This window comes from Meriones unguiculatus, chromosome 1 (assembly GCF_030254825.1).
Source record: "Meriones unguiculatus strain TT.TT164.6M chromosome 1, Bangor_MerUng_6.1, whole genome shotgun sequence".
NCBI classification, from domain to species: domain Eukaryota; kingdom Metazoa; phylum Chordata; class Mammalia; order Rodentia; family Muridae; genus Meriones; species Meriones unguiculatus.
Window position 1 is genome coordinate 190,332,926 of NC_083349.1, and position 27,660 is coordinate 190,360,585.

At 48.2% G+C, this 27,660-nt stretch overlaps 1 long non-coding RNA gene and 1 pseudogene across 1 annotated transcript; both read left to right on the forward strand.

Annotated features, from left to right (window-relative positions):
• The first annotated feature begins 189 nt into the window (after window positions 1–189).
• On the forward strand, window positions 190–3,690 carry LOC132652399 (uncharacterized). The gene is made up of 3 exons (XR_009589935.1): window positions 190–530; window positions 1,754–1,842; window positions 1,957–3,690. It is a non-coding gene; the product is annotated as an uncharacterized LOC132652399 (long non-coding RNA).
• Window positions 3,691–26,347: 22,657 nt separating this feature from the next.
• LOC110552648 (ribonuclease H2 subunit A-like) lies at window positions 26,348–27,123 on the forward strand (annotated as a pseudogene).
• Window positions 27,124–27,660: the final 537 nt, after the last annotated feature.

The window sequence follows — 27,660 nt, forward strand, 5'->3', positions numbered from 1 at the left end:
AGCACAAGGTGAGAGGGAAGGAAAATAGGAAGGGAGGAAGGGAAGGAAGAGGGCAAGAGAAGATAGGGAAGAGAGGCAACTGGGAGGGAGAGGAGAGAAGAGGAGGGAAGGGAGAGAGGAATTTTAGTTACTTCTGTGTGATGTGATCAAAACACCTAGGACTGCAGCGTAGGGCAGAGGAGTCTCAGCTCCAGGGGTCTAACCCACAGTCCTCGGGGCCACTGCTTCTGAGCCTTGGTGAGAGAGGACACCACAGTGGTGGGGGTGTGGAGGAGAAGGCCACTGCCTTCTGGCAGCTGGGAAGCAGAGAGACAGCAAACAGCAGGGAACCAGGCTCCGGGATCTCCAGTTCCAACTGGATTCCCTTCCTCTCAGATTTCCGTTATTCCTACAGAAGTGCAGCCGCCTGGGACTAAGCATTCAGTTGGTGACTCTATGGGGGACAGCTCACACAAACCAGAACAAACGACCACCAGACTGAATACCAGTTCTCTCTTGAGGACACTGAGGACCAGAGACCAGCTAACCAGGTGTATCAGTATTGGGGTACAAACCCAACTGTCTTGGCTCCTGGCCAGTAACTCCATTACTTTATCAGAACAGCTGTGACAACTAAGTGCAGGTTTCAATTTATTTTCCTTCCAACTAACGGTTCCTAAGTGCTTCCTGTGTGCCAAGGTGAGTCAAGATTGGGGGAAGCTATTAATGCCCTCTTTAGACAGCCACAAGATTTGGGGGACAGATATAAAAGCCTTTCTTTGTGAGTCCTGTCCCGGGCCAGCTCTTGGCCACTGAAAGCCCCCAAACAAAGATCACAGGATCTTCATCACAGATGATGATTGGCCACCACCATCACTTGACACTCACTGGCAGTCTCCCATGGGTCCTGGCTGGCCTCAAACTTACAGAGCTCTGCCTGTGCCGGGTTTGTGGGCATGCACCTCTAGCTATGCTTTCTTTTTCTTTCTGTGACTTTGTGGAGCTTCGTTACAAGCACCCTGAGAAGCTATAAAGGGCGCCTTGTCTGAGGTCAATCAACACACACCGAATGGATTTGTTAGTGGTTCTTGGTTCTCAACCTCTATAAAGTCCTGGGGAAACCTTGTGTTGTAACGGCTGAGAAGATGGTCCGTCCTACCAGACACTTGAGTCTGACGCGGTGGGTGCGGCTTTCTCCAGGCCTTTGATGGCCCTCATCTCTGCCTTCCGAGCAAGGCTACACAGTTATTACCTTTGACACTTCAACCCAAGCCTCCAGCGAGAGGCCCGTGGCAGACCACACCTGCATGTGAATCTGAGTGCCTTGTGGACCACAGGCTTGCCCTGGGTACTCCACACACTGTTTCTGCAGAACCCAAGCAGGTTCCAGCTGAATCTGGAATTAATTGTCAGCCGTCCTGGGCCCTAGGGATTCTGCCCCCCAGGCCAGGGCCTCCAGAGGAGCTAGAGGAGGGCATGGCTGAGCAGTTGAAGCCAGCCCAGGTGCCCTGTGTCCTGGCACCTCCCCTCCCCCTTCAGAGTAGCAGTGTGCCACCTGAACACTGATTACAATGTTGATCCGACACAGGGTGGGAGCCGAGTTTCTAATTCCTAACAAGCTCCTGGGTCCTATCTCAGAGGGTCACAGCGTAGGGGGAGGCAGAGAGGACAGGAAGGAACTGGTCACAGCGTAGAGGTCTGTGCTGGTGGGAGCAGCCACACAGCCTTTCTTCATCTCTCTTTTAGCTGACCTCATCTTTTTCTTCTACCCCAGTCAGCTGTCTTCGGTAAGCTTACTCAACACTGCTCCCCACCAGCAGTGCGAAGGACCCGTTAGGACCCCTGTGCTCTTGTCCCTTGAAGGTAGGGCACCCAACAAGGACGCCAGACCGTAGCGGAGCAAGTTCTCTCTTGCTCTCTCTCCCCTCATTCCTTCTCTCTTTCTCCATCCCCCTTTAATTCTCTCTCTCTCTGCAGAGGAGACAACTGATCATCAGCATGACCCCTGCTCCCCACCAGCATGCTTCCTGTCCCAGTGTGGTAGGAGACTTAATGAGGACAGAGGACTCCCTCTCCCTAATGGGACTTTGGGGGCTTGTAGGTGGCAGGGCTAGGGCTCTGAGCCCTCTGCTTTGACATGTCCTGCTTGGGTGCGCTGAAGAGAGGAGACACAACTATATATATATATGTATCCAAGGGGACTAAATTATCTTTAGCTGTGTGCATTCTCATCAGGATCTCAAAGGAACCGGAAGAGGGTGGAGGTAAACTTTATAAATTCATTCCTTTTTTTTTTTTAGATAAGGTCTCAGTAGGTAGCCCTGGCTGGCTTAGAATTCACTATGTAAACCAGCATGGCCTCAGACTCAAGAGATTCACCTGTCTCTACCTCCAGAGTGCTAGAAGGGCACCACATGTTTACCTTGATGGATTCATTCTTTAAAAATAAAACAAAAAACAAACAAACAAAAATAAAAACAAAAACCTGGTAAAATGGAAATATTAAATAACCAATGTAAATTGAAAAAAATAAATTTAAGGGCTGCAATATTTATAAAAAGAAATATCAACATAATCCAGTGGAAATTCAGAGGTCCCAAATGTACTTTAATATTTAGGATACAAAAAAAAAAAAAAAAAAAAAAAGACATTTAAAACTGTGTGAAGTGGCTGAGGAGATGGCTCAGTCAGTGAAGCTCTTGCTGGACAAACTTGAGGCTGAGTCCAAAGCCCAGCACCCAGGGCAGCATGGGCTTCTGATCCTGGCAGTGGGAGGTGGAGGCAGGAGGATCCCTGGGGCTTGCTGATCAGTGAGCCTGGCCACAGGTTCAGTGAGCTTGATAGTTTTTACTGCCAACTTGACATAACCTAGGTTGTCTGGGAAGAAGGCACCACAGGTGAAGACTTGCCTAGATCAGATTGGCCTATAGCCTAATATGGGTGGCTCTTTCCTGGGTGGGAGGGCCTGAGCTGGGTACGAAGACTAGCTGATCATGAGCCAGAGAGCAAGCCAGGAAGCAGAGTTCCCTCATGGCTCCTGCCCTGACAGGACAGGATGACACAAACCCTTTTTTCCCCAAGTTGCTTTTGCTATTGGCATTTATCACAGCAGCAGAATGTAAAGTAGACCAGTAAGTATAAGGTGAAGAACAACAGAGGGAAAAAAATCCACCAACCTAAATAGCACATACACACACACACACACACACACGCACACGCACACACACAGGGAGTGGGAGGGGTCTGGCAAGTTGGCTCAGTGGGTAAAGTCACTTTTTATATGGCCTGAACTTGATACCAAGGCTCCACGTGGTGAAACAATAGAGCTGATTCCCAGAGATTGTCCTCTGTATCTCCACTCGATTGATTGTGCCACAGCATGCATATGTCATCTCCCCACCACAAAACAGATGTAAATCATGTAAGAAAATAAAATGTTTAAAATGGGTAGGAACTGAATAAATATGAAAAATTTCAGAATTTAATTTTTCTCCAAGCCACCTATTAACTTTGAAGTGGGATAAAGCATCACACGTGAAAAATGATATTAAAAAGACAATGGAATAAAGCAATCCAGCTGAAGGAGGAAGATCAGTGTAGGGTCAGCCTGGGCCGTATAGCAAGGACCTGTCTCAAGGAAACATTTTTTGTACATGAAAAATGTTATCGTGGGCCCAACATAGGCCCATAGTGAATTGGGAGAATTCAACATTATCAGACACAGGGTTTGTAGGAGCACAGATCAATAGGAAGAGACATTAGGACAGAGCACACAGCAAGGATGCGTGGCAGAATAAGGAAAAATGACCAGTAAGTGTACAAACCATTCGTAAAGGTACGAGTAATTTTGTTTTTCAAGACTGGGTTCCTCTGTGTAGCCCTGGCTGTCCTGGACTTGCTTTGTAAACCAGGCTGGCCTTGAACTCACAGTGATCTGCCTACCTCTGTACTATTAGCTTTTAAAAATGCAACTAGACTCATAAGATACACACACACACACACACACACACACACATTTGTATATATATTCTGCCAAGCTTGCAGATAAAAAAGAGATAAAAAAGATACTGTCGAAAGAGCATCGGCGGAGGGAAGAATCTGAATTAGAGACATTCATCCTGCTCGTGCTTTGTGTTCTGTGGGGGCCGTAGCCCTGGAATCTTCTGTCTGCCGGCACCAGAATTCTCATCCCTAGAGATGGTTCCTGGAGAGGTAATCAGGCATGTGAAAAGCAGGAGCAGTATGCCTCCCTCACAGCGGCACTAGACGTGGAAAACTGTCCAGACGCGTAGCCACAAACCCAGCCAGCTCTCCTCCAGCTCTCCTCCAGCCCTCCCAGGGTTTGGGACAGGAGCTGTGATTGCCACTGAAGAGCTGTCATAGCGCCCCCTCGTGTGTCATGGTGGGGAGAGTTTTCCCGGAGAGTGGAAACCTGAAGGGGCGGCTGCTGGGATTTCACCTGTGCTTGGCTCCTAGGTGTCGAGAAGGAGTCGCAAACACCTCCTGTTTCCACGTCTATTTATTTTAGTTGACTTTTTGACAGTCTGACGAGGTTGTCCCGACTGGCCTCGAACTTGCTGTCCTCCCCCAGCCTAGCCTCCCCGACGCGGGGATTGCGGGTATACACCTACACACCCAGCTGCTCTGCTTTGCTAATACCCGGCTTCTTACTTTTAGGGTGATAACAAGGGGTCGAAAGGAGAGGGGGAACGGAGAGTCATTGTTTGATGAGTTTTGGCAAGGTTGAAAAACTTCTGGAGGTGACGGTGTTGGAGCAAAGTAATGGCTGAACCATACGTCACAAAGTTGTCTCTGCGCATGTGCGTGTGTGCGTGCTCGGACAGGTCTTGAACTCCTGAGCTCAAGATGTCCTCCTGCTTCAGGCAACTCTCCCAAAATGTTGGGAGTATTGGATGGTGCTACTGTACGCAGACAGAGTATATGCAGGACATGGCAGTATGCTCCCGTAGAGTGATAATATATGGTGTTTTCTTGAGATTGCTAAAAGAATACAGATTGCCTTTCGTTTTCCTTTTCCTCTTCTGAATTTCCTCTGAGGACTTGAGCTCCTGTTTTTCAAAAACTGTGGCTCTGAGGTGGCGTGCCTTTGTGGTGGCTAACTGCAGTGACGTGCTTGTGAGCCGAGCTAAGGGCAAACACAAGAGGAAGAAGCGTCGTGGGCACCCTCCAGACTTCAGTGAGGAGGGGCTACTCCAGGATGGGTGTGCGACACCAGTGCAGGCCCCTAACCAGGCAGAACATTGAGTTCTCTGCGTGCAGAGCCTCTGAATTTCCCCCTTAGAGTAGGACCCTCCGCAGCCACGACCTGAAGGAAGGGACATTCATTGTCACCGTCTAGATCTTCATTTTCTCTGCCGCACATTACCCTCTTGATACCTGCCTTGGACCCCAGGAACCCCCTGGCATGCACCTGGCAATAGGCCAGCACCTCCAGGCTCCCCTGCACGCTCTCTGGGCTTCTGTTCCCCATGGTTCTGCCTCCAAGATCTTTGTCTCTTTCTCATTCTTCATACTTTGAAGCAACACATTTGTGAACGATCCCCTCTACTCTCTGTTGTTAGAATGAAAACCTGGTCTGTTACTTGACTAGGATCCTGCCTGCCGTGAGGCCTTACCTCTCTCCCAGGAATCCCGGGGTGGGAATGGCACCAGAGAAAGGTAAAATCACAGGTGCTTTACCCCAGGTGAGGTTTCTGCACCTGCTCTCAAGCTCCTCGCTGGGGAAGTCACCTGTGTTCCTTTGGCCTCCACTACCTCCAGTTTCCACAGCTGCTACCCCATCAGCCTCACTTTCCTGCCCAGGACCACTGGGGTCCGGCCACCTCCAGACTCCTTCCTGCACACACTGCCACAGCCAGAGTGGACTTCCAGATGCAGAGATCCGAGCTCAGGGCTTCCCTGCGTGAGTTCTTCAGCTGACCTTTAGAGCCAGCTGGGTCAGCTCCACCATCCTGAGTGTGATATTCGAGGCCTTTGGTGAACTGGCCTCTGCCTGTGCATCTTTGTAGCTTCTTAGTGATCCATGCTTTCTTCGCAGCCTCCCAGCCTTGACCCATGCTGGCCACTGCACGGAGTGCCCTTTCAATCCCTTTATTCTTGGATAGTTCAAAGCACTTGTTAGGGAGAGGAACCTTTATACTCCAGCCTCCTTGTTTCCTTGAACGTAGAGGGACATCCATTAATGAAACACTCCTAGATGCCTGTCTTACTACATACCACTTTCTAGGTCTTCAGCTGCTCTTGTCAAGAAGGAGCTCTGTGACTTCCCAAGTTGGGGCTGGTCTTCCACAGTTAACATATGCACATTTAATCTTTTCTTAAAAAAAATGTATTACACTTATTTATTTACTTATTTTCTTTCTGTGTGCATGTATGTATACCCATGTGCATGCCATAGCAAGTGTGTGTGGGTTCAGGGACAAAATGGGGGAATTGGTTCATTCCTTTTACCACGTGGAAACTAAACTCAGGTCACCAGACTTCTTAGCAAATGTCTTTACCCACTGAGCTGTCTCGCTGGCCCTATTTCACCTTTTCTATAAAGCTGTAATACTGGCAGAGGAAAGGTGAAGAGAAACTGGACTCTTTCTCCAACTTGGTCAGACTGTAAAAGAGAAAGAAAGAAAGAAAGAAAGAAAGAAAGAAAGAAAGAAAGAAAGAAAGAAAGAAAGAAAGAGAGAGAGAGAGAGAGAGAGAGAGAGAAAGAAAGAAAGAAAGAAAGAAAGAAAGCCAGAAAGAATGAGTGGATGGAGCCCATTTTCTTTTACAGTCTTCCTCCCAATTTCTTTCTAAACACGGGGAATCTAAGGCAGCAGAGTTTTACTGACATGTTTTCTAGGTCCACATCGTAACTAACCTTGAAGAAGTTCCTGCCACTTGTTGAGTTTTATTTCTGTGTTACATTTTCTTTAAATCCACAACTATCTGAAAGGAAGGTTAACAGATAGCTCATCGGTGAGGTCATCCCAGGCTGCTGCCATGGGTGAAGGGCCAACAGGTGGCAGGGAGGCCCGGTCTGCTCCCCGGAACTAGCAGATAAATGAGGGTGTCTGGAGCACCTCGAGTTCCACATACTTAATACTTATCAGCGTCCGAAGCAGCTGGTACAAAGATGCACTTAGCTGCGCTGCTCCAGGGAGAAAATGAGGGTAATTGAAATTAACTTGGCTCCTGCCGTTTTTTCCCTCCTCTACTAATCACCAGGAAATCTGCTGCTGGCTGAACAGGAGGGCCTAAGGGCCAATGCCCTAGGGAGTCCAGGGCTCAATTAAGCTCTGGAAAATTAGATTTCTGGCCCTGAGGCCAGGGGGCTGGGTTTGGCATTGAGGCATAAACTGCCAAAAGGTATTAGGCCAAGAGCTGGCCAGATGGGTTCAGCAGCTAATTCAATCTGGCTTCCCAGAAACAAGGCTTGGGAGGGTGAGCCTCAAGCCTGAAGAGCAGTGGCTCTGGCTTCTGGGGTACGGCCCTGCGGTACACGGTGGCCACTCAGGGAGCTCTGTGCCTGGCACCTGGCCTCTGTCAGCAAGGCACTGACAATCCTGACAACCAGTGGTGAGTGGCAGTTAGTGCTAGGGAAATCTGTTTCCATGTGGGTGTCAGCTTGCTATAGGAGTGGCCATGGGTCATCCTTCAGCACAGGCATTTATGTTCTGAGGCTTGTCATGGTCTATTAGAAAAAAAAAAAAGAGTCAGGAAATGAGATAGGAGAGATAAAAAAGATGGGCAGTGTGGGACAGATGCAAGAGAGAACCTTCAGGATGATGACAGAGGACAGGCAGAGAAACAGAAGAGAGGGAAATAGAGCAACATTTAGACAAAGCAGGACAGAAAGCAAGATGTCAGCAGATTAGAAAGAGGAGAGAGAGGAGGCAGAGGGCCCAAAGTGAAGGAAATGGGTAGGAAGGCACAGAAACCCAGAAATGGAGGCAACCAAGGGAGCCTGGAGTGGGGTCTCCTGGAGGCAAGGCCTGGAAAGGTGGGAGAATCCAGCCACAGCTGGGAGCAAAAGGTCATGTCTGTTGTTGGAGTAGCTGTAGGGAAGGCCATGACAGGAAGACAGCATAGTCATTTCTTTTAGGACCTATCTGTGACTGGGGCCTTCTACCTCTGTTGGTGCTGAGGATTGGACCCACAGCTTCTGCCATGTTAGGCAAATGCTCCTCTGTGGAGAGCTGCTTGTTTGTCAAGCTGCTCTGTTATTGAGTATTTGGCGAAAAACATGTTTGAGAGTAAAAATGGAACAAGGCAGTAGCATCATGGTTTTTGTATGATCTTTAATTAGAGATAGTCTGTATCTGTGGCATGAGACAAAGAAAGTGAAACTTTCAGGGTTAATGAAAAAAAGGACAAAATGAGACTAAACCATTGGCTCCTGCTGAAGAGTTACTTGTCCCTCTCGATAACAATAATTCCTTGTTAGGAGGAGACTTTGAGAATGACTTAGATCCTGATGAGAGTGCAGAGCTGGAGGATTCTGAGAGATATCCTCTGTTTCAGGCTATGAATGTTAAAAAACCTGAGCCTTGGCAAAAAGAAATAAAAATGTTGGAATGGGGCTTGGAGGAAATAAACAGAAAAATTGAAAATTTTTTCAATTGGAGTGGCTCAATGCTCCACTCCAACTCCCTCATTGATTGCAGGTTTGGACCCTCCTCCTGGGGTGGCTACAGCTGCTATAGCTCAAAAGAAGAGTCCAAAAACAGACATTACCTTTTGCTCCCAGCTGTGGCTGAATTCTCCCACTTCTCCTTTGTCCACTGCATGAGCAACTGTACCCCCTTTACAAGCTTCTTTAGAACAAGCTAGGCAGAAAGGAGAAGATATAACTTAGTTTTATGGTTTTCCTGTTATAGAGCAACCTGATGGACAGGGAAATGTGGTGAGAGTCCATCTCCTATACCTTTTAAACAAGTAAAAGAATTGAAAATGGTATGCACTCAATATGGTCCTACAGCACCTTTTACTCAAGCTCTGTTAGAGTCCTTGTCTACTGAGGCCCTCTGCCCAGGGGACTGGAAGAAATTGGCAAGAGCATGTTTGACAGGAGGAGATCATTTATTGTGGAAGTTAGAATTTGCTGAGCAGTACAGCTAAAATCACTCAAGCAACAACAACAACAAAAAGGCAGCTTAAAAAATTGGATTCAGGGGGCTGGAGAGATGGCTCTGTGGTTAAGAGCACAGTCTGCTTTTCCAAAGGTCCTGAGTTTGTTATGCCCAGTTTGTGAGACCCCCCAAAGGCCACCAGGAATCGACTCTGCTGCATGAGGGTTTATTGGATACAAGCTCGAGCCCAGGTCACAGTGGAAACAGAGAGGTATGTGGTGGGATTATCTAGGGGATCAAGGTTTTTAAAGGGAAAAACCACAAGTGGGGAATTACATGCCTTGGCATTACATGATTGGGTAAGGGAAATTGACGTTTGAAATGATTGGTTTACTTTAGGTGTTTGTCAAGCTGCTTTGTTATTGAATATTCAGTGAAAAACATGTTTTCACCCTGGCCTTTACCTTGAAACAAAGGTAAAAGGATGTTTCCCCAAGTTCCTTAAAACTTGTTTGTGTGGTCTTGGACCATGTCTGCTACAGGGATATGGCTTGGCGGGTCCATGAACTTCTTTCTTGTATTGATGTGACTTGTTATTGCTTTGCCTATAAAAAGGAATTGTGGAATAAACTTGCAGCTGCAGTGTTTACTGACAGTCCTTTCAAGCTCATCCCTTGTATAACGTGACTTGCTTTAATTTTTTCAATCCTCACTTCCCACTCAAGTACTGTTTGACTCTGTGGGTGGGCCTTGGCACTCTTCCTGAGAATAATAAAGGTTTAAACACTCATATTTCTTTATCCTTGGATTCCTACTCCTTATTTTGTCTTCTGGACACTCTTGCTTGCTTTATTTCCTGGACAAGGAATCTCAGATTTTGACATTGGTCTTCCCAATATGACAAACTCCCTGAGCCATCCCTGTTCTGGATCCTGTCAGATCTGATGGGCAGGTGTTGTGAGGCCTGCATACTGACAAGTCAAGCCAAAGTTAGCTGTGATTGGTCCTTCCACTAGAGGAAGTGGGGAAATTGTTAGGTCTCAGGCTGGGCTGAGGTTCCTATTTAACATATCAGAGTGGACCTGGATGGGGTTCTCCCAGCATCCACCAACCCCTACCTATTACAGGCTATGACTTGCATACCCCACCCCCTACCCTGAACTCTCCAGCCTAGGGGCTGGGCTGCCCTTCCTCCAGCTGCCCTTCCCTATAGAATCCAGCCATTTAGTTATCTGGTCTTTTGTCTACCCTCTACCTTCCTGGCCTTTTGGTCTCCTGATCTCCCGGTCTCCTCTCCCTTCACATGGCTCAGGGTCATGTTCTCTGGACTTTCCCAGCTGCCCCTGCCTCTGGCTATGCTGTCCCTTTTATCTACAATAAAGTTTCTCCACCATACCTAGGAGCAGTCATGTCCTTCCACCACCCCCCTCCCATTCAGAAACCACATACAGTGAGTCTCTTGGTTCTTCTGTGTCCTACTTTGTCACCTAAGACTTCTCTTGTGATTTCTTCAGGTCCTTCCTCCCTGGGATCAGGCCTGTGGAGCCTCAGAGGTCCCTGGTATGCCCTCTGTCTGTCCAGCCCTTCTCCCTCAAGCATCTTGTTCCCTGTTTTCCCACCCCACCCTAACCCAAATGCTTCCCTAGTGACCTTCTCCTACCCTACAGCAATCAATCCTCTGAGGCATGCAGGAGCTCCTGAGGGCAGTGCTATTGCAGGCCTAAACTTCCCTCCTGACACACAACTCAGAGGCCGGTGGAGTGGGCCTCAGCCTGGACTGCACTGGAATCATCTGGGGAGCTTTTAAAATTCTTGTTAGTTTTTAAGATTTGAACATGTCTGTGAATGAGTGTGTGTGTGTGTGACTGTGTGTGTGTATATGTATGACTATGTGTGTGTATGACTCTGTGTGTGTGTGTGTGACTGTGTGTTGTGTGAAGGTCAGAGGACAGCCTTGGGTACAGTCAGCCCTTCCCATCTTGTTTGAGACAGGCTCTCTCCCACTACATCTTTCCCTCTAGCTGGTTCAGGAGCTCCTGGGATTCTCCTGGCTGCATCTCATTTCCCCGTAGGAGCACCAGGATTACAGACACTCATGTTATATGTCTGGTTTTCATGTGGATTCTAGGGATTTGAACTGTTTCTGCTGTTTGCATGGCCTGTGTTTTTGCCCACTGAGACCCTTCTGGGGAGTTTCAAAGGCTGCCAGTACCAGGATCCCATCCCAAGATGCTCTGCTGTCGTTGGCCTGGGATGGGGGGTGGGCATCAGGAATTTTTTAAAGTTCTCAGACGATCCTACTGTACACCCAGGATCAAAAGCCCATGCTTGTCCGTACACTTTCATTGCCTGACATACGGAAACAGAGCTGGAGCTGAGCTGGAAGCTTCCTGAAGTCTCTCATAGGCTTTTAGAGTGTCATAAAACGCTGTCAGGCTGCCTGGAAATAAAGCTGTCGATGATCTTTCCAGGCTGTGACCCCTGGGAGCCTCAGTGCCAACCTCTGAGGCAGGAAGTGCACACTGGTGCACTGGCGGCATGACCATTTGGGGGACAGGCAACTGCTCCACACGGGAAAGTCTCTCCCGGAGCTGTAATCTAGTCCAAAGACCACACCTGGGGTCCTCGGTCTCTAGGGAAAACTGTTGCTTTATTTCATGGACATGGTGCCAATCTGCCTTCTGTATAAGTATTTCTGGTTTTACCCATACGTTAGTGAGGCTGTCAGTCTTGGTTGGAGAAGCTTGTTTGCAGTGGGCAGCAGCTAATTCAGAGGGCTCATTGATGGTCAAAGTACTGAGAATAAGTGACTGCTGAGTCCTAGTCCCTATAATGAACATCTTATCACCCCTCCAAGGAGCAGGGGACATTGTAGAAGACAGGACAGAAAGAATGAATGAGCTGGAGGGTGGAAGGAGAGCTGGAAAGCACTGTTTTTCAGATGTGACATGGTCATATGTGATCTCATAACAACAGAGATTACCTGTGCAAAACCAACATAAGACTGGGCCCATCAGCTCTCCACCGTTGCTGGGAAAGAGCCTCAGAATGCCTCATTTCTCCCTAACAAGACATAGGCGGTTAATGGCTGCTGAAGGGAAAGTCACTTTTCTTCAAGGGTGTAGCCACTGGTAAGCTGTGTAAGTAAATGAGGCTCCATCCACACCCATGCAAGCACAGTGGGCCACTGGGTCAGGGTGGTAACGAAGTGATAAGCAGAGTGCTGGAGAGATGGCTCAGTGGTTAAAAGCACTTGATGTTCTTGTAGAGAACCCAACTTCAGTTCACAACCATCAGTACCTTCAATTCTAGGAGTCCGACACCCTCTCCTGACCTCTGCAGGCCCCGCACGTCACACATACCTATGTAACAAAACACCCATACATGTAAAATAAAATAAGTAAACCTAAACAATTTTTTTTTAAATAAAAGACAAGAGAAAGAAATTAAAAAAAGAGAAGAAAAAGCATGAAAGTAGGTGGGGGAGTTATTGGGAAGATGTGACTGGATGGAGGGAGAGGGAATCCTGGGGTGGGGGAATGTGAGTGAAGTATGTATGTGTGAAATCATGAAGGAATGTGTACATCTAAAAGAGGACAGGTGTTTTTCAGCTTGGCTTCTGAGCCTGGAAGAGACCATGAACACTTGTTTGACATAGGCCCTAAGTGCAGCTTCAGCTGGGCTGGGGCAGCCAAGAGGGCAGGCTGGTGCTGGCTAGACTCCCTCAACTATTGTGTTCTTTACCCTCTTTAGCCCCGTCCCTCCATCCCTCCCGAAGGGGGTCTTCAGGGTCACCAGTTGACACACCCACTGATGGGAATGAATTAAATCATGATGGCTACAACAGGTTTTATAGAAAGAGGTTTATTAGGTGGAGATGGGGAGAGAGAAGGGAGAGCAGGACATGATGGGGGAAGAGAGAGTGAGAGAAAAGGGGGAAGAGAGAGGGGGTGCCCCATAGAGAAAGGGAAAAAGGTCAAGAGGGCAGGAGCAAGAGAGACCAAGAGAGGGGCCAAGAGAGGCCAAGAGAGAAATGGTTGGGGTGGTCCCTTTAAGGAGCAAGGTAACCACGCCTTCCAGGTGTGGCCACCTGGCTGGCAACACATGATGACATCATAAGTTGCTAGGCAACCCAGAAGCAGGTTTGGTTCCAAAATCTTAACACCCACCCCCAGGGAAGCTGAGGGTTCCATCATGAGTTAGTGCTGGAAGGGCTTAAGCCTGAATACCTACTGGTACCAAAGTACAAATCCCCATCTCTGCAAAAGCCCCAGAAAGTTCCTTCCTGTCTGAGTCCCACTCACTTCCCACATGCGTACATCTCTCACTTTCAGAAAGAAACTGTCAGTGTGGTCAGTGCCCAGAAGCTAGGCCTTGGCAAGGCTAATCACGGCCTCTAGAGGGGAGTTGGTTACCCAACTCTACCCTCCCAGCATTGCCCAGACCTGCAAGGTCCGGACCTCCAGAGCTAATGGCTAATGTAACTGAAAAGGTCTGGCTTCTCCCCAGATGGACTTACAGAAAAATGAGTTCCAACAAAGTGCTTCCTGTGAACTATTGGAAAAGCTGCCCTGTGGTCAGCTGAGGGTGTCATTAGCAAGCAGGTCACTGTTTCTGGTTCCTGGCAGGCTTCTGGGGTCCCCGGAGGATTTTGTAAGTAGTGGCAGAGTGGCGGTGCGGTAAAGCCAGCTGAGAGAGGAGTGGTCAGCCTCTTAGGGCCATTCATCCAGACCTCACTTGACCATAGATGGGAATGGCTGCTTGAGCGATGCCAACGACAGTTTTATGACCACAACCTCTACAATGAAATCAGAGTTTACTGAGGAGTCCAGTAGCTCCATCACAGAGGCAGGAAAACAGGTTCGGAGAGGAGAGACACCCAGGCTATGACCAGCAACCGGTAGCCAGAAAGCTGCCGTGAGATGAGACTGCCCCCTGTGACAGCAGGAGGCACGGACAGCTTTGTGGTCCACAGTATGTGAAGAAGCAGAGAAGAGAGGCACCTGGGCAACCAGAGAGCTCTGGGCGAGGAAGGAGTGGGAAGGTGGAAGGCACAGCTGATTGATGTCGCGGATGGACAAGCTCCATCTGCTTGTGCTATCTTTCCTCTCTGGCTCTTGGCATTAACCCATGTTCTGGCCATGCCCCACATTACATATCTAACACCTATAAGAGAACAGGCTCTGGAGCTGGCCAGAGGCTCCTGCCAGCCCTGCGCCCTCTCCTGTTCACACACTAAGCCCGCCGCCCGCCCCCGGCACTGTCAGAGGGCCGTGAGACCTGCCAGCCCCTCAGCAGATACTTCACAGAGCACAGAATACAACTCTAGGCATGGCAAGATGCATAGTAGGGGAAATGAAAAAGAAAATCTATCTCTGCTTTTAAAAGCAAAAGGCGGGGGGAGGGAGGAATTTACCACTTAAATAAGACTAAAGAGGTGGGGGAAATTGCCTGGTGTTAAAACCTTTAGAGAACACAGGCAAATGCTGGCCAAGCTTCCTGGCTCAGGGTTCTAAGAGGACCTGAGTGAGTGGGGTGAGAGGAGTGCTTCCACAGAGACCAGAGGCAGGGAAAGAGAGGGGTGTGGCAGGGAGATTCCCTTGCCTGGAGCCCAGCCTGCTCCTGCTTCCTGGGACTGTGACAGTGGCTTTGCATTCAGTGGCTCCCAGCTTACAAACTATTGCCAGGGATGAGTGGTTCAATCTGTGCTCCCTCCCCGCTCTCAGAAACCTTGAGGCATCTTGCTCTGTGTTTCTTGCATATTTCCCCTGAATGGATCGTTTATTGCTTGTCCTGTGTGCTGGTGGGGCTCCTGCCTGAGACCTGAGGCTCCAGCGTAGGTCTGGTGAGGGCAGGAAGGAGAAAGGACATAGCAAAACAAACTGACCTTTCCTCTCACTTGGGGTTTTGGGGGGACGGTGTGTTTTAGTCAGGAAGGGTTTATTTGTTGATTGGCTGGCTGGGTTTTGAAATGGGATCTTACCAGACAACCTAGGGCATCTAAGGACTTATTGTGTAACCAAAACTGACCTCAAACCCATGATCCTCTTGCCTCACCCTCTTCAGCTGGGATTACCAGTGTGCACTGCTGTGTGCAGCTCAAGAAAGTTTGTTTTTCTGAGACAGGGATTCTCTGTGTAGCCCTGGCTGTCCTGGACTTGTTTTGTAGATCAGGCTGGCCTCAAACTCACAGCAATACCCTGCCATGCCCAGCCTTTAAGTTTTTCAATTGTGGTAAAATCCACACGAAAGTCACTAATTAATCATGTCAGGGTAGACTCCATTGATGCTCCACGTTGGGCAACCATCACTCCATTGTGCCCCAGCACCTTCTCACTATTTCTAAAGAAATCCAAAGCCATGAAGTATCACTTCCCAGTCTCCTTCCCTAGGCAGTGGCTTTGCCTGAGTCAAATAGATGTTTGTGTTCCATTTAAAATGCAAACAGAGGACCCAGAATTTGCATTTTCAATTTCATTCATTTCCACAACACAGACCATCTGCCCTTCTCCAGTTTAGGAATTATTTCATCCCTGTGCCATGGAGCAGACACTGAACCTTAGGAGACCTGGCTTCCAGGAGCTCCTGTCAGAAGCTGCGAGATATCACGAAGGACTTCAACACCCCCATCTTAAAGCAGGAGGTGTGGGCTGAGCAGACCCTCAGCCTTCTTCCTGACCCCTGTACAGTAGCAGGAGTGAGTGCACCAGTCCTGGTAAAATTCTGGGCACTGCCAGACCTGCCCTGCCTGCATTAGCTTCCTGGCTTGTCTCTCTTACATTAAATATAAACCTGCTCAAGGGAGACCCTCCTGAAGGCCTGAGTGATACGTATTCTCTGCTGACGAAATAAGCCAGCTCAAGCCAAATTACTGTATAAGGGCAGGGTCATTGGGAGCTGCTCTCAGGGGAGCTCACAGATCTCACAGCGGGGGGGGGGGGGAGGGGTCAATGAAGGTGCAGAGGGAGACAGAAAAGGGGGGCACACAGAGAGAAAGCACGCAGAGAGAGGTGAGGAGAGAGGAACTGCAGAGGGTGGGGAACCAAAATGTCTGGATTATATGGTGAAGAGCCTCTGTGGGGAGAGCGAGCCACTGGCCTGGAAAGTTCAGCAGAGCCTAGGGTATGCCGGCTGTGCCCTGTAACAGGTAGCGACAGTGGGATCCTGGGAGAACATGGACGCCAGGTCTGCTTTGTTGAAATAGGCATCTCGGCTGCTGGTCCCAGGTCTGATCCCAACACTGAAAGCCTGGCTGTGGGCAGGGTGGTCTGTGGGATGGAGGGGTGTGGAGGGCAGCGTGGCAGCAGGCTGGAACACAGGTATTCACCAGGGCCTTAGCCTTTTGTCTAAAATCAATCGTACAGCCGCTTGGGCTCCACTTGCCCCGGCTCATAGGCACAGCTGTCATTGCCTCTCCTCACCTTCAGCCAAAGGAGAGTCTCTTGTTTGTGGTTCTTGGCCTTCTAGACATCCTCATGTGGTGAAGGGGGCAGAGCAGAAGCAGAGGCCAAGCTACTTCCTTTGAGAGAGACCAGAGAATTGCTAGGACACCAGGAACGCTGAGTGTTCTGCTGTGCTCAGAGGGACAGTGGAGCCAGCACAAGAAGGCAGGGCAGGGTCAGAGGGGAGGGCAGAGCAAGCCTGGAAAACAGGGCAGGGTGCTGAGTCTCAGTGAAAACAAAGAAGAGAGGATAAGGTTTGGACAGTTGTGGAAGGACTAGGCCTGGAGACCGAGGTACTTAGAAGAGATTGGAGGAATGTTGGGTTGCATTTTGTGTGACATCAGCCTCTCCTCTGGACCTCCAAAACAGTAGCACGGGGGTTGGGGTAGGGGTGTGGGGGAGATTCTGTTTCAATTCAGTACTTTTGCTATTTTTTTTCCGGCGTTGTATTGGCTTGGCTCCATCTGAATTACAGAAAAACATGGTTAGTGAGTTTTGTCACTATTAGGGCTTCCTGTTTTTCAGGTGAATGTCAACCACTTTAAAAGCCTGTCTGCAGTGGGAGGCACCTTACAAACCATCTCCAGAGCTCTGTGTTCCTAGTTCAGGGTCTCATGAATAGACAGCCCATTCAGAGGATAAATTGAATGGGGTCCAGTGCTGCCAACTGGGGCAGCTCAGTCCTTCCTGCTCCTTGGGCTTCTATTGCCTGGCTTTGGGACCTTTCCTGATTTCCACTGTGGCAGTCACAGGATTCCAGCCAGGGACAGGCTATCAGCTTTAGAGTCCATGTACCTGTCTGTTTCTTTTCTCAGTGGCCTTATTATGGCTTCTGACCACCTCCGAAATGAGTCAGTGATGTCTTCCTCTACCGGCTGCTTGGAGGCTGGCGAGAGTAGATACAAAATGATGGTCCTAAGTTCAATGGGGCCTTGAAAATGCAAGCCCAGAATTGGGGTGCATAGCCGATATGTGTGGTGTGTGTGTGTGGAGGGTGTGTTCATGAGCACGCGTGTGCACATGCATGTCTGTGTACTCTTAGAGGCCAGTGAGGACACGGGGTGTCCTGTTCTACTGCTCTTCATTTTATTGCCTTTAGTAGTATCTCTCGTGGAACCCGGAGCTAGAGTGGCTAGCCAGCAAGCCCCAGCAATCTTCCTGTCTGCTCCCCCTACCCCAGTGCTGGGTTTACAGGAGCGTGTGTGACCATACCCAGATTTTTACCTGGGTCCTAGAGTTTGACTTCAGGTCCTCATGCTTGTACGACAAGCACCCACACCTGCCAAGCCATCTCCCCAGCCCCACCCTTGGTTGAAAACAAAGCCCTTGCATTTCCAAAACAAAATCTTTTCCCCCTGGGCAGCCAGGTGGACCTAAGTCTGTGGTCGTATACAAAGTCAGGAGCTATAGGGTGCAGAGAGACACCTCTATCTCTCTGCCCAGCTTGCTAGTGAGGCAGCCATCTTTTTGTTCACTCTGTCCTGTGGAGGAAGAGCTCAGGGTCATTCCTGATACACCATATTGCTGCTGGTAAGGGGGGAAAATGCTGGGTCTATGGTCAGAGGTTCACCCTATTTCTAGCTCCCTCCCTCTGCTCTGTCATATCCTACCCCATCACGAGCAGTGAAGTAAGCAGCCCCTGCCTAGGAGAAAAAAAGAGGACATGAGCAGAGAAAAAAACTAATGCCTCAAACCATGATCCTTTTACAAGTATCTACATGTGGGAGTGGAGCTGTTTTCCTGAGTGTCCTTCTGCCTCCCCAAAGCAGGGAGGCCCTGGGAGGCGTTTGGAGACATGAGGTCTCAACAGGAGGGTACAGGGAAGTTCAGAGCCCTTCCTGGGTGTGCTTCCCACAGCCCCTTCCTAATTACTTTGCTTGCTTTAAAGCTAATTAGCTGAAAACAGTAATGGGATTTCACAGTGGGGCTCCTTGGCCATATGGCTCAGAGCCTCCTGGGTACTCCAGAGATGGCATTTGGGAAGCTGAGGGGATGACAGACAGGTTTGGTGACATTCAGGAAATTATGCAGACCTGCTCAGCCATGGGCCTGGGGCCCTGATTCATGGTGGGCCTCCCAGGCCAGGGCTGGGGAGGGAGGACAGATATGAATTAGTGATCATGGGAGTGTGTCCTGCCAGCTGCTTTGAAACTCAAGGGCCCTTTAAATAAAACTGGTAACAGATGTGTTTTCAGGGGGAGGGGTTCTCCCATTCCAGGAACTGACTTGTACAGGCAGTGGGGGAGTAGCTTTATTGGACTCCTGCCAAAGATAGAACCATATCACACTCTGGGAAGTAGGGTACAGTGGCACCTCTTAGCTGGGGTGCAAACGAAGTCACATGTGTCTATCACCTCACCAGTGCCGGTACTAGGAACTGGCTCGTTAGTGTTCCATTCATAGGCAGACACTGCCTTTCTTGCTATGGGAAAAAAATGGATGACGTTCTGAAATAGTCACCAGCAGGGGACACAGGGAAGAAGAGGAAGCAGTCAATCCCCACACTCCTGCCCCCAGAAATTTGGGGGAGGAGAGGGGCCTCAGGAGGAAGGAAGAGGAAGGCAGGCAGGCCCAGTGGTCAAAGCCATCCAAGCAACAGTCAGACACGGGAGTCATCTGTTGCAAGGGCAGCCTCAAGTGTCAGAAATGAGAGGAGCCATGGGCATTGGAAGATGCCTAGTAAGGAGTGAAGACCTTCTGCCAGCCATGTGGAACCACTGAAGACTTTTGGGGAGATAACGCATGTGTTAGCACGGAGCCGGAGACACTATAGAGAGAAGGCTGGGGGATCAAGACCCCACAGTCTCATGCTTGGGGCTAGAGAACCCTTCTATGAGAGAGGCCACCCAGGGTTATTGTAGAGGTTGTGATGGTACGGCCAGCAGTCACACAAACAGTGGCGAGAGCTGATGGGGAGAATGGTCTAGAATTATGCCCTAACAGCTTGTTAGGAGTCTAGGGATTGGACTAGGAAAGGGGTTTACAGTAGACTTGAGGAAGGTGATGGGATTGTGTTTGAACATGGTGTGTCTGAGGAGCACTCTAGGAAATGACCGGAAAGATGAGCCATAATCTCAAGCAGGCATTGTTTTCTTGGGGGTCCCCGTGCACCCCTGTTCTCATGTCCCTTCAGTGCTGACAGTGGAGAAGCAGGACAGTGAGGCTGAATGGAATTTGATGCTCACAGACAGACTTGGTGTCGTGTCTGCTAAGCCTGGCAGAGAAGAGGGGATTTGAAGTGTGGACCCAGCCATTCTGCTGTGCAAATGTCCTTGCTTAGGGCTCAGCCCTGGGGCTCTGCTGCCCTGGATTCTGTGCCCTCAGTCTGCCAGGGTCTCCGTGCTGGCTACAGAGATATGCCTCAGAATGGAAAACTGGGGCTTAGCCCCGACCATTAGATTAAAAAAAAAAAAATCATGCCCTTTCAAATCTCGATTTCTCTTTAGTTTCTACAAAAAAGTAAAGTTTTAAAAAAGATAAATTTAATCTTCTTTTTTAGACTCAATGGCTAAAAATGAAATTGGGATTTTAATTCTCACGCTCCCTGGCTAAAGGGAAGAGTGTCAAGCCTTCTAATGCAGCGCGATGCCTAGCAAGGGCGTTCTTGAGGCCCTCACTGACTCCGCTGGAAGAAGCAAGCAGCTTGCTTGGCAAAGGCAAAGGCTTTGTTGGCTTTCATTAGGAAGCCACCACTAACTATGCAATAGCCTCAGAAAATGGACATAGTCTCTCTCTCTCTCTCTCTCTCTCTCTCTCTCGCCTCACTTGATAGAGCGTCAGCATCTCCTAAGTGTCTACATCACCACTAGGTTTTGGAGGACATGTTTGAAGTCAGGAGTCCACATGATGAATCTAGAAATTAGGGTATCTCAGGATACATGAACCTCCCCCATCTTAATCTATACCTAAGCCAATCAGAGCATGACATACCCCCAGCCCTAATGATCTCTTATAAAGTAGGTTCTTGATCGAAAGTGTTCTATCAGAGCCAAAACTACAACTTTTATTTAATAGTTAAAGAAAATAAAAATTTTCTTTTTTCAAAGAAAATTAAATTTTTCTTTGATCAAGACTCAAACTCTTTCCCAACCTGGTAAAAGGACCCCTTTTCACCAGAGAAATTTTTATGCAGCCTAGGTATGTAAGTGTCTAAGCCAAACAGTACTGCTAATAAATCATAAATAAATTTATTTTAGAAAAAATATTTAGTGTATAGATAATTTAGCAGCTATAAGAGAAGAAGGCCAAGTTGCATATGACATGAGATGAATGCGCCTGATTATTATTATTATTATTATTATTTGGTTTTTGAGACAGGGCTTCTCTGTGTAGCCTTGGCTGTCCCGGACTCACTCTGTAGACCAGGTTGGCCTCAAACTCACAGAGATCCGCCTGCCTCTGCCTCCCCAAGTGCTGGGACTACAGGTGTGCACCACTGTGTCTGACTGTGCTTATTTATTTTTGCACAAGAAAGTAAATCTTGACTGAGACTACAGGACACAGACCATCTTTGATGACTTTTGGAGTTGACTGAGATTTTGGTTCTGTAATTTGCAAAGCTGGAACCACACTTTACATAAACTGCCCAGCACAAAGCTGGCAGAAGTATGTTTAGGCCCATTACAGAAATTGGAAACCTTGTTGCAATTGTTGACAGATGCAGGGGCCGCTCAGAGCATGGCAGCTGTACTCTCTAAGCAAGATTCAAAAGACATCACATTTATCAGCCTTTGCAATGATCTGTCTTTGGGCATCACACCACCACCATAGAGAATTCCACACCTTAATTCATGGGCAGACACTGGTTGTCTGGAGTTTGACTCCTACTGGCCCATGCTGTCTTACACAGATCGCTGTAGAGAGAATATCTTGTGTATTGTAGAGATATAACACCTGTCAATAAATTAAAAAACAAAAAAACATGGCCTATAGGTAGAATAGAAGGTGAGATACTGGTAGGCAGAAGGGATTCTGGGATAGAGCAGGTGGAAGATTCACCCAGGAAGAGGCGAGGAGGACAGACACATGGCACCTGAGCAGAGATAACCAGCCATGTGGCAGAATGTGGAGTAGTGTAAATAGGTTATTTTAAATTATGAGCTAGTCGGAGGAGAGCCTAGCTCTAAGGTAAATATATTTTCAGTCTCATGAGTCATTATTCCAGGATCTTAGGGCTAGGAGGAAGAACACATACCCTATTACAGATAGCCAGTTCCAAGAAGAAACAAATAAACCATGCTATAAAAAGTACCAGGCGTGGTGGCTCATACCTGGAATCCCAGCACTCAGGGAGGCAGAGGCAGGTAATTGTCTGTGAGTTCGAGCCAGCCTTGTCCAAAAAGTGAGTCTAGGACAGCCAGGGATACATAGAGAAACTGTGTCTCTAAAAAAACAGAACAAAGCAAGCAAACAAACAAACAACAAAAACCCAAAAAGAAAAATGAAGTGTTCCTAGGCTGGTGAGATCGCTCAGTGGGTAAAAATGTTTGTCTTCAGGCCTGATGACCTGAGTTACAAACTCCAGGTAGAAGGAGAGAAACTACTCCCCCAAGCTGTCCTTTGACCTCACACAAACTCTGTGGCACACACACACACACAATGTTAAAAATTAAAATGTCTTCCTCTGCAAAATAGTGAAATGTCTATCTAATCGTATAGATATGGGCCCTACACAGATGTCCTACCCAGGAAGTCCTAAAACAGCTAGAACACTGACATGAAAGCATCAACTGGCTGATGTCACCCTCACTCCCGACCTCCTCACCCCATAACAGCAGCTATCAGACCCTTGGCTGTCTATGCCACAGCATATCATATAAACTCTCTACTTCTGTCTTTTTCTGTCCTGGTGAATTCTTCCATTTCTCTTGTACAGCATTGGTGTGTCAATGTTATGATACACTAAGCCAAAGTTCACTTAATGCTTTCTAGGATTCTTTTTTTGTTTGTTTGTTTTTTGTTTAAGACAGGGTCCTACTAGGTAGCCCTGGCTGCCTGGAACTTACTATGTAGGCTGGCTTCTAACTCAGAGAGAAATACCTATTTCTGCCTCCTGAGTGTTGGGAATATACCACTCTGCCCAGCTTAAACACCAATTAAAAAAAAAAAAAAACTATTTCATTTTATGTTGAGTATGGTATTTTTTCCTACATGAATATCCGTGCACCACTTCCATGCCTGGTGCCTGCAGAGGTCAAAAGAGTGTGTCAGATGCCTAAAAACTGTAGTTATAGACAATGCCATCACGTGGGTACTGGGAATCAAAACCGAGTCTTCTGGGAGAACAACCAGTGCTCTTAATTGCTGGGCAATTAAGAGCATCAAATCTCCAGCCCATCAAACAGCAATCTGGAAAGCCAAATATTATAATACAAAACAACCCAAATTGGATAGTTATCAAATACCAATTTGATACTCTCATATGGTGAGGGATGATGGTAGGAAAACATTATACATCTTTCTTTAATAGTTAAATCATTTTATAAAAGTAGAAATGCTTATGTGTACGGTAAGAACAGTTCATAACATACAATAGACTTGAATCTGAGCCAAATGCTACAAGCATTCATTGGCACTCATTGGCACCTGTGTTCAGAACCAAAGTTTCAGTGAAGTTCCATAATGCATGGGCAAGTGTTTCCAAAAAACATTATGAATTCATTATATATCTAAATCTGAATTATTAATAATGTGAGTTATTTTACATTCAGAAACCTTTCACCATTGTCAACTTTTTTGCAACTCCCCTATTCAGTAATGTGACTCCAGATGGGGTCTCCCCCAGTCCACTTAGGAAGCTGGGCTCTGGATGGCGCAGAGAGTAGAAACGAGACCTGAGCTGGGTGTGGTGTCATATGCCCTTAATGTGAGTCTGAAGGCAGAATGTTCTCCATAGTGAGTTCCAGGACTTCCAAGGCTTTGGAGAGACCCTGTCTTTAAAAAGAAGAAGGGCTGGGAAGATGGCTCAGCAGTTAAGAGCACTGGTTGTTCTCTAGAAGCTCTGAGTTCAAGTCCCAGAAATCACGTGGTGGTTCGTCTGATGCCCTCTTCTGTCATGCAGACAGACAGAGCACTCATACACATAAAATACATACATAAATATGTTTTTCAAAAGGAAGGAGAAAAAAAAGAAAGACAGACAGAAAGGAAGGAAGGAAGAAGACAGAAAGGAGCTGAAACAGCTTCTGCTATTGTGTGGCTATGAGGAAAGCTGGACAGAATAGTAAATGGTTATTCAGAAGAGAGCCAAGCCCTGGGATGCAATGAAAAAACACACCCAAAACACACCCCAAGCCCAAATCAAACTTTGACTGATTGCCAGACCTTATTGGCTACCTTACAAGTTCCCCCTGCATAAACCAATTTGTAGCTGAAAGAGTTCTAATTGGAATGGACACATGCTGTGTACCTGCCATTTACATGGCAGATCTCGGTTAGTCCTCACAACCGCGTTTTAATACTGAGATTGGTGGCCTATGGAAATGCAGAAGCCAGAGGCGAAATGACATCCTAGGAAAGTAAGTGAGGGAGTTGGATTTTGGAAGTTTTTCACCAAAAAAAATATTCTTATGTGTGTGTGTGTGTATGTGTGTGTGTGTGTGTGTGTGGTGTGTATACACGTGTGTGTGTGCGGTATGGTATGTGTATGTGTGAGAGAAAGAGAGGGAGAAGGAGAGGGACAGAAGGGGAAAATAGAGAGAGAGAGAGAGTGCGAGAGAGAGAGAGAGAGAGAGAGAGAAACTAAGATGTTTGCTGTGTTGGCTTAGTATTCCTCCCCCTCCCCCCAACCCATTCTTCTCTGGAATCTTCCTGGGTAATTGCTTTTATCTTATTTTTAGACAAGGTCGCACTATGCTGCTCCGATTGGTCTGGAAGTCACTGTGCAGACCAGGCTGGCCTCAGGCTCACAGAGCTCTGCCTGCCTCTGCCTCCTGAGTCCTGGGATAAAGGAATATGTCAACCACACCTGGCCGGTTTTTCTGTCGTCTGTAGGAGAGTAAGGACCTGGTTTTGTGTCTGAGTAGATGGAGGCTTATAGGGCAGACCAGGAAAAGCAGCCCATATCTTTGCAGCTAGTTTGGGGATGGTCTCACCCATGTGGCATTGCAGGATTAGGACCACAGGTCAGGAGATGTCAAGTGACAGGGGCCAGGCTGATGGCTGAAATTATTGACTTGCAGAGAAAAACATCTACCCCTTGACAAGCCTTCTGTCCTTGTATACAGAGGACACTTGACATTTATACAGATTAATTCCAGCTGGACATTTGGACTACAGGACCCATTAACCCTTCCCCTCCCGCAGGCCTGACCGGCAGGTGACCCCATCAAGCTGTTTTAGTCTCTTGCCTCGCTTCACAGCTTTCTCTAGGATGCAGGAGTTATGACGGAGGGACAGTGCAGCTGCTGTTTCCTGAGCTCATTTTTCACATCGGCTGTTTGGATGGAGAGGCAGTTGGAGCTGAGACTCATCGGGTGAGCAGGAGGGGCAGGTGGTGGCAGGCTGTGTCACCGGGTTGCTCAGAGAAATGTTCACATGCCCTTTGTAGCACAGTCTCAAGACTAGAAAGGGAAGGGCTTTGTTGACAGTTGTTTGCTGATGCCATGCAGCTTTTTCATGTTGTTGGTCTGTCTGACCATGAGGACAGACCTATAAAGGAAGCGGCTTGTGCTGGGGAGGAGACTTTGAGAATGTGAAAGCCCAGTGAGAGCGGGTTAGTTAGTTTCCTGGCTCGTTCAGCTGGTCAGTGTGTCAGGTCAATGCTTTTAGCCTCTGACAAAGACCCATTCCATGCACCAAACTGCTTTCTTCCTCTAAGCAGAGAGAAAATTTAAAGGCTGGGGGCTGTGGATGTAGCTCAGTTGGTAGAGCACGTATCTAGCACACACAAAGCCCTGGGTTTGCTCGCCAGCACTTTGTGAACTAGACGTGGTAATACATGACTATAATCCCAGTGCTTGAGAAGTAGAAGACAGAGGATCAGAAGTTCAGCGTCATCCTGGGCCATGAGTAAGTTCAAGGCCAACCTGGGACACATGAGACCCTAGAAAAAGAAGAAGAGGAGGAGGAAGAAGAAGAAGAGGAAGAGGAAGAAGGAGAAGAGGAAGAAGAAGAAGGAAAAGAAGAGAAAAAGATAGCTGAAGCTTAGTCTGTGGCAACTGGCCCCAGCCATCCCTTCTCCAGGACAGCTGCCGCAGCCTTCCCTTAGTGCCCTGTAGACACTGGGTTTTACCCACTCTGCTCTGCGCTCAGGGCACCCTGAGAGCTGTGAGCTGGTTAGGGGATCTCTCCTGGCGGCCCTATAGAGAATGGTCCTCCACTGGGGCATCACTGACACACAATGTTACACATGTTTAAATGGTTCTGTGGGGCTTTTGATGTCTTGGAGACCAGATCTTTGGTCCTGCTTGTGCCTCCCCTTTCTTTAAAGCCTGCGTGGCTATTTCTAAACCCCAGTGATGGGAGGTTTTGTGGAGAAGCAGCAGGCAGTTTTCCTGCCCACAGACTGAGAATGTGGCGTCTGGAGTAAGATGCCTGTGGATCCAAACCTTGCTCTACACCACCTAGCAGAGCAGCGTCGAAAGTTGCTTCCACATCTGGAAATTTTACCTCAGAGGGTAATCATGAATCTGACATGAGCTAAGGGGTCAAAAGCATAAGACTATGACAAAATGACATACTTTTTAAAGGCTGATAACAGAAAAAAAAATTAAGTCCTATTGCTTTAGGACATATGTGCCTGTGTATGCAGTAGGTACTCAATATAGAGAACTTGATTTTTCATTCCCAGCATCTACCTCAACAACGCTGTAGTGGTTTGAATAAGGATGGCCCCCAGACAGCTGTCGCTGAGGGGGCATGGATCTCAGCGAGCTGGAGAGGGACAATCCAGTCCGCTGTTGCCTGAGCTCTCCTGTCCCTGCCGTGTGCCTCCAGGAGCTGAAAGAAGCAGGCCCAGGTCCTGTGCTTGGCCCCATGGCCTATGCCATCTGTTACTGTCCCTTGTGCCCTGTCGGATCTGGAGGCCCTGGAAGCGGCAGACTCAAAGATCCGGACAGAGAACTAGCGGGAGAGGCTCTTTGCGAAAATGGAGGAGGATAGAGACTATGTGGGTTGGGCTTTGGACTTCCTGTCTCTGAACCCGCTATCTACCAGCATGTTTGAACGTTTGAACAGGTCAAGTACAATCTCAGCTCCCCGTCCCTCGACACAACTACGGGCTGATCCAGTACGTGCTGGATCAGGGTGTGAATGTCACCCACATATTTGTGGACCTTGTAGAAATGCCAGAGACATACCAGGCCCGACCACAACAGCGCCTTCCAGGGCTGGAGGTGACGGTCAAGGTGAAAGCAGACCCCCTGTTCCCTGTGATCAGGGCTGCCAGCATCTCCGGTAAAATGGCTCTCTTTCTGACAGTTTGTGGAGGGTTTATAGGATCTGGACTTTGTGGATCAGGCTTTCCCAGTGATCCCAAAATGAAAGCCTGGCTGAGGAAACACGAGGATCCTGTGTTCGGCTTCCCCCAGTTCCGAAGGTTCAGTTGGAACATAGCCCAGGCCATCATGGAAAAGGAGGCAGAAGTGGAGACAGCCCACAGCCTCTACAAGCCAGTGTGTGTACCTGCGCTCTAACTCAGGAATTAAAGCCACTTAAGGAGAGAGAGAGAGATAAAGAAAAAAAAAAAAAAAGAATGACCCCTTAGGTTCATGCATTTGAATGCTTAGTTATCAGGAAGTGGCACTATCTGAAGGGATTAGAAGGATCAGGAAGTTGTGGCCCTGTTGGAATTGGTGTGGTCTTGTTGGAGGAAATGTGTCACTGGGCGTGGCTTTAAGGTTTCACAAGCCCACGCCAGGTCCAGTCTCTGTCTCTCTCTCTGCTCTGGGATCCGGATGTGGTTCTCGGCTACTGTTGTAGGGCCATGCTTGCTGCCATGTTCCCTGCCCTGCTGATAATGAACTGAGCCTCCAAAATGTGAGCAAGCCTACAATGAAGTGCTTTCTTCTCTAAGAATTGCCACGGCCCTGGTTTCTCTTCACAGCAAAAGGACAGTGACAAAGACAGATTATGAGCGGTAGCAAACATTTATTGGCTCCGTTATACAGCAGGCAGTGAGCAAAGCACATCACACCGCTAAGTCCTCATGCAGCCCTCCAACATGGCTCCTG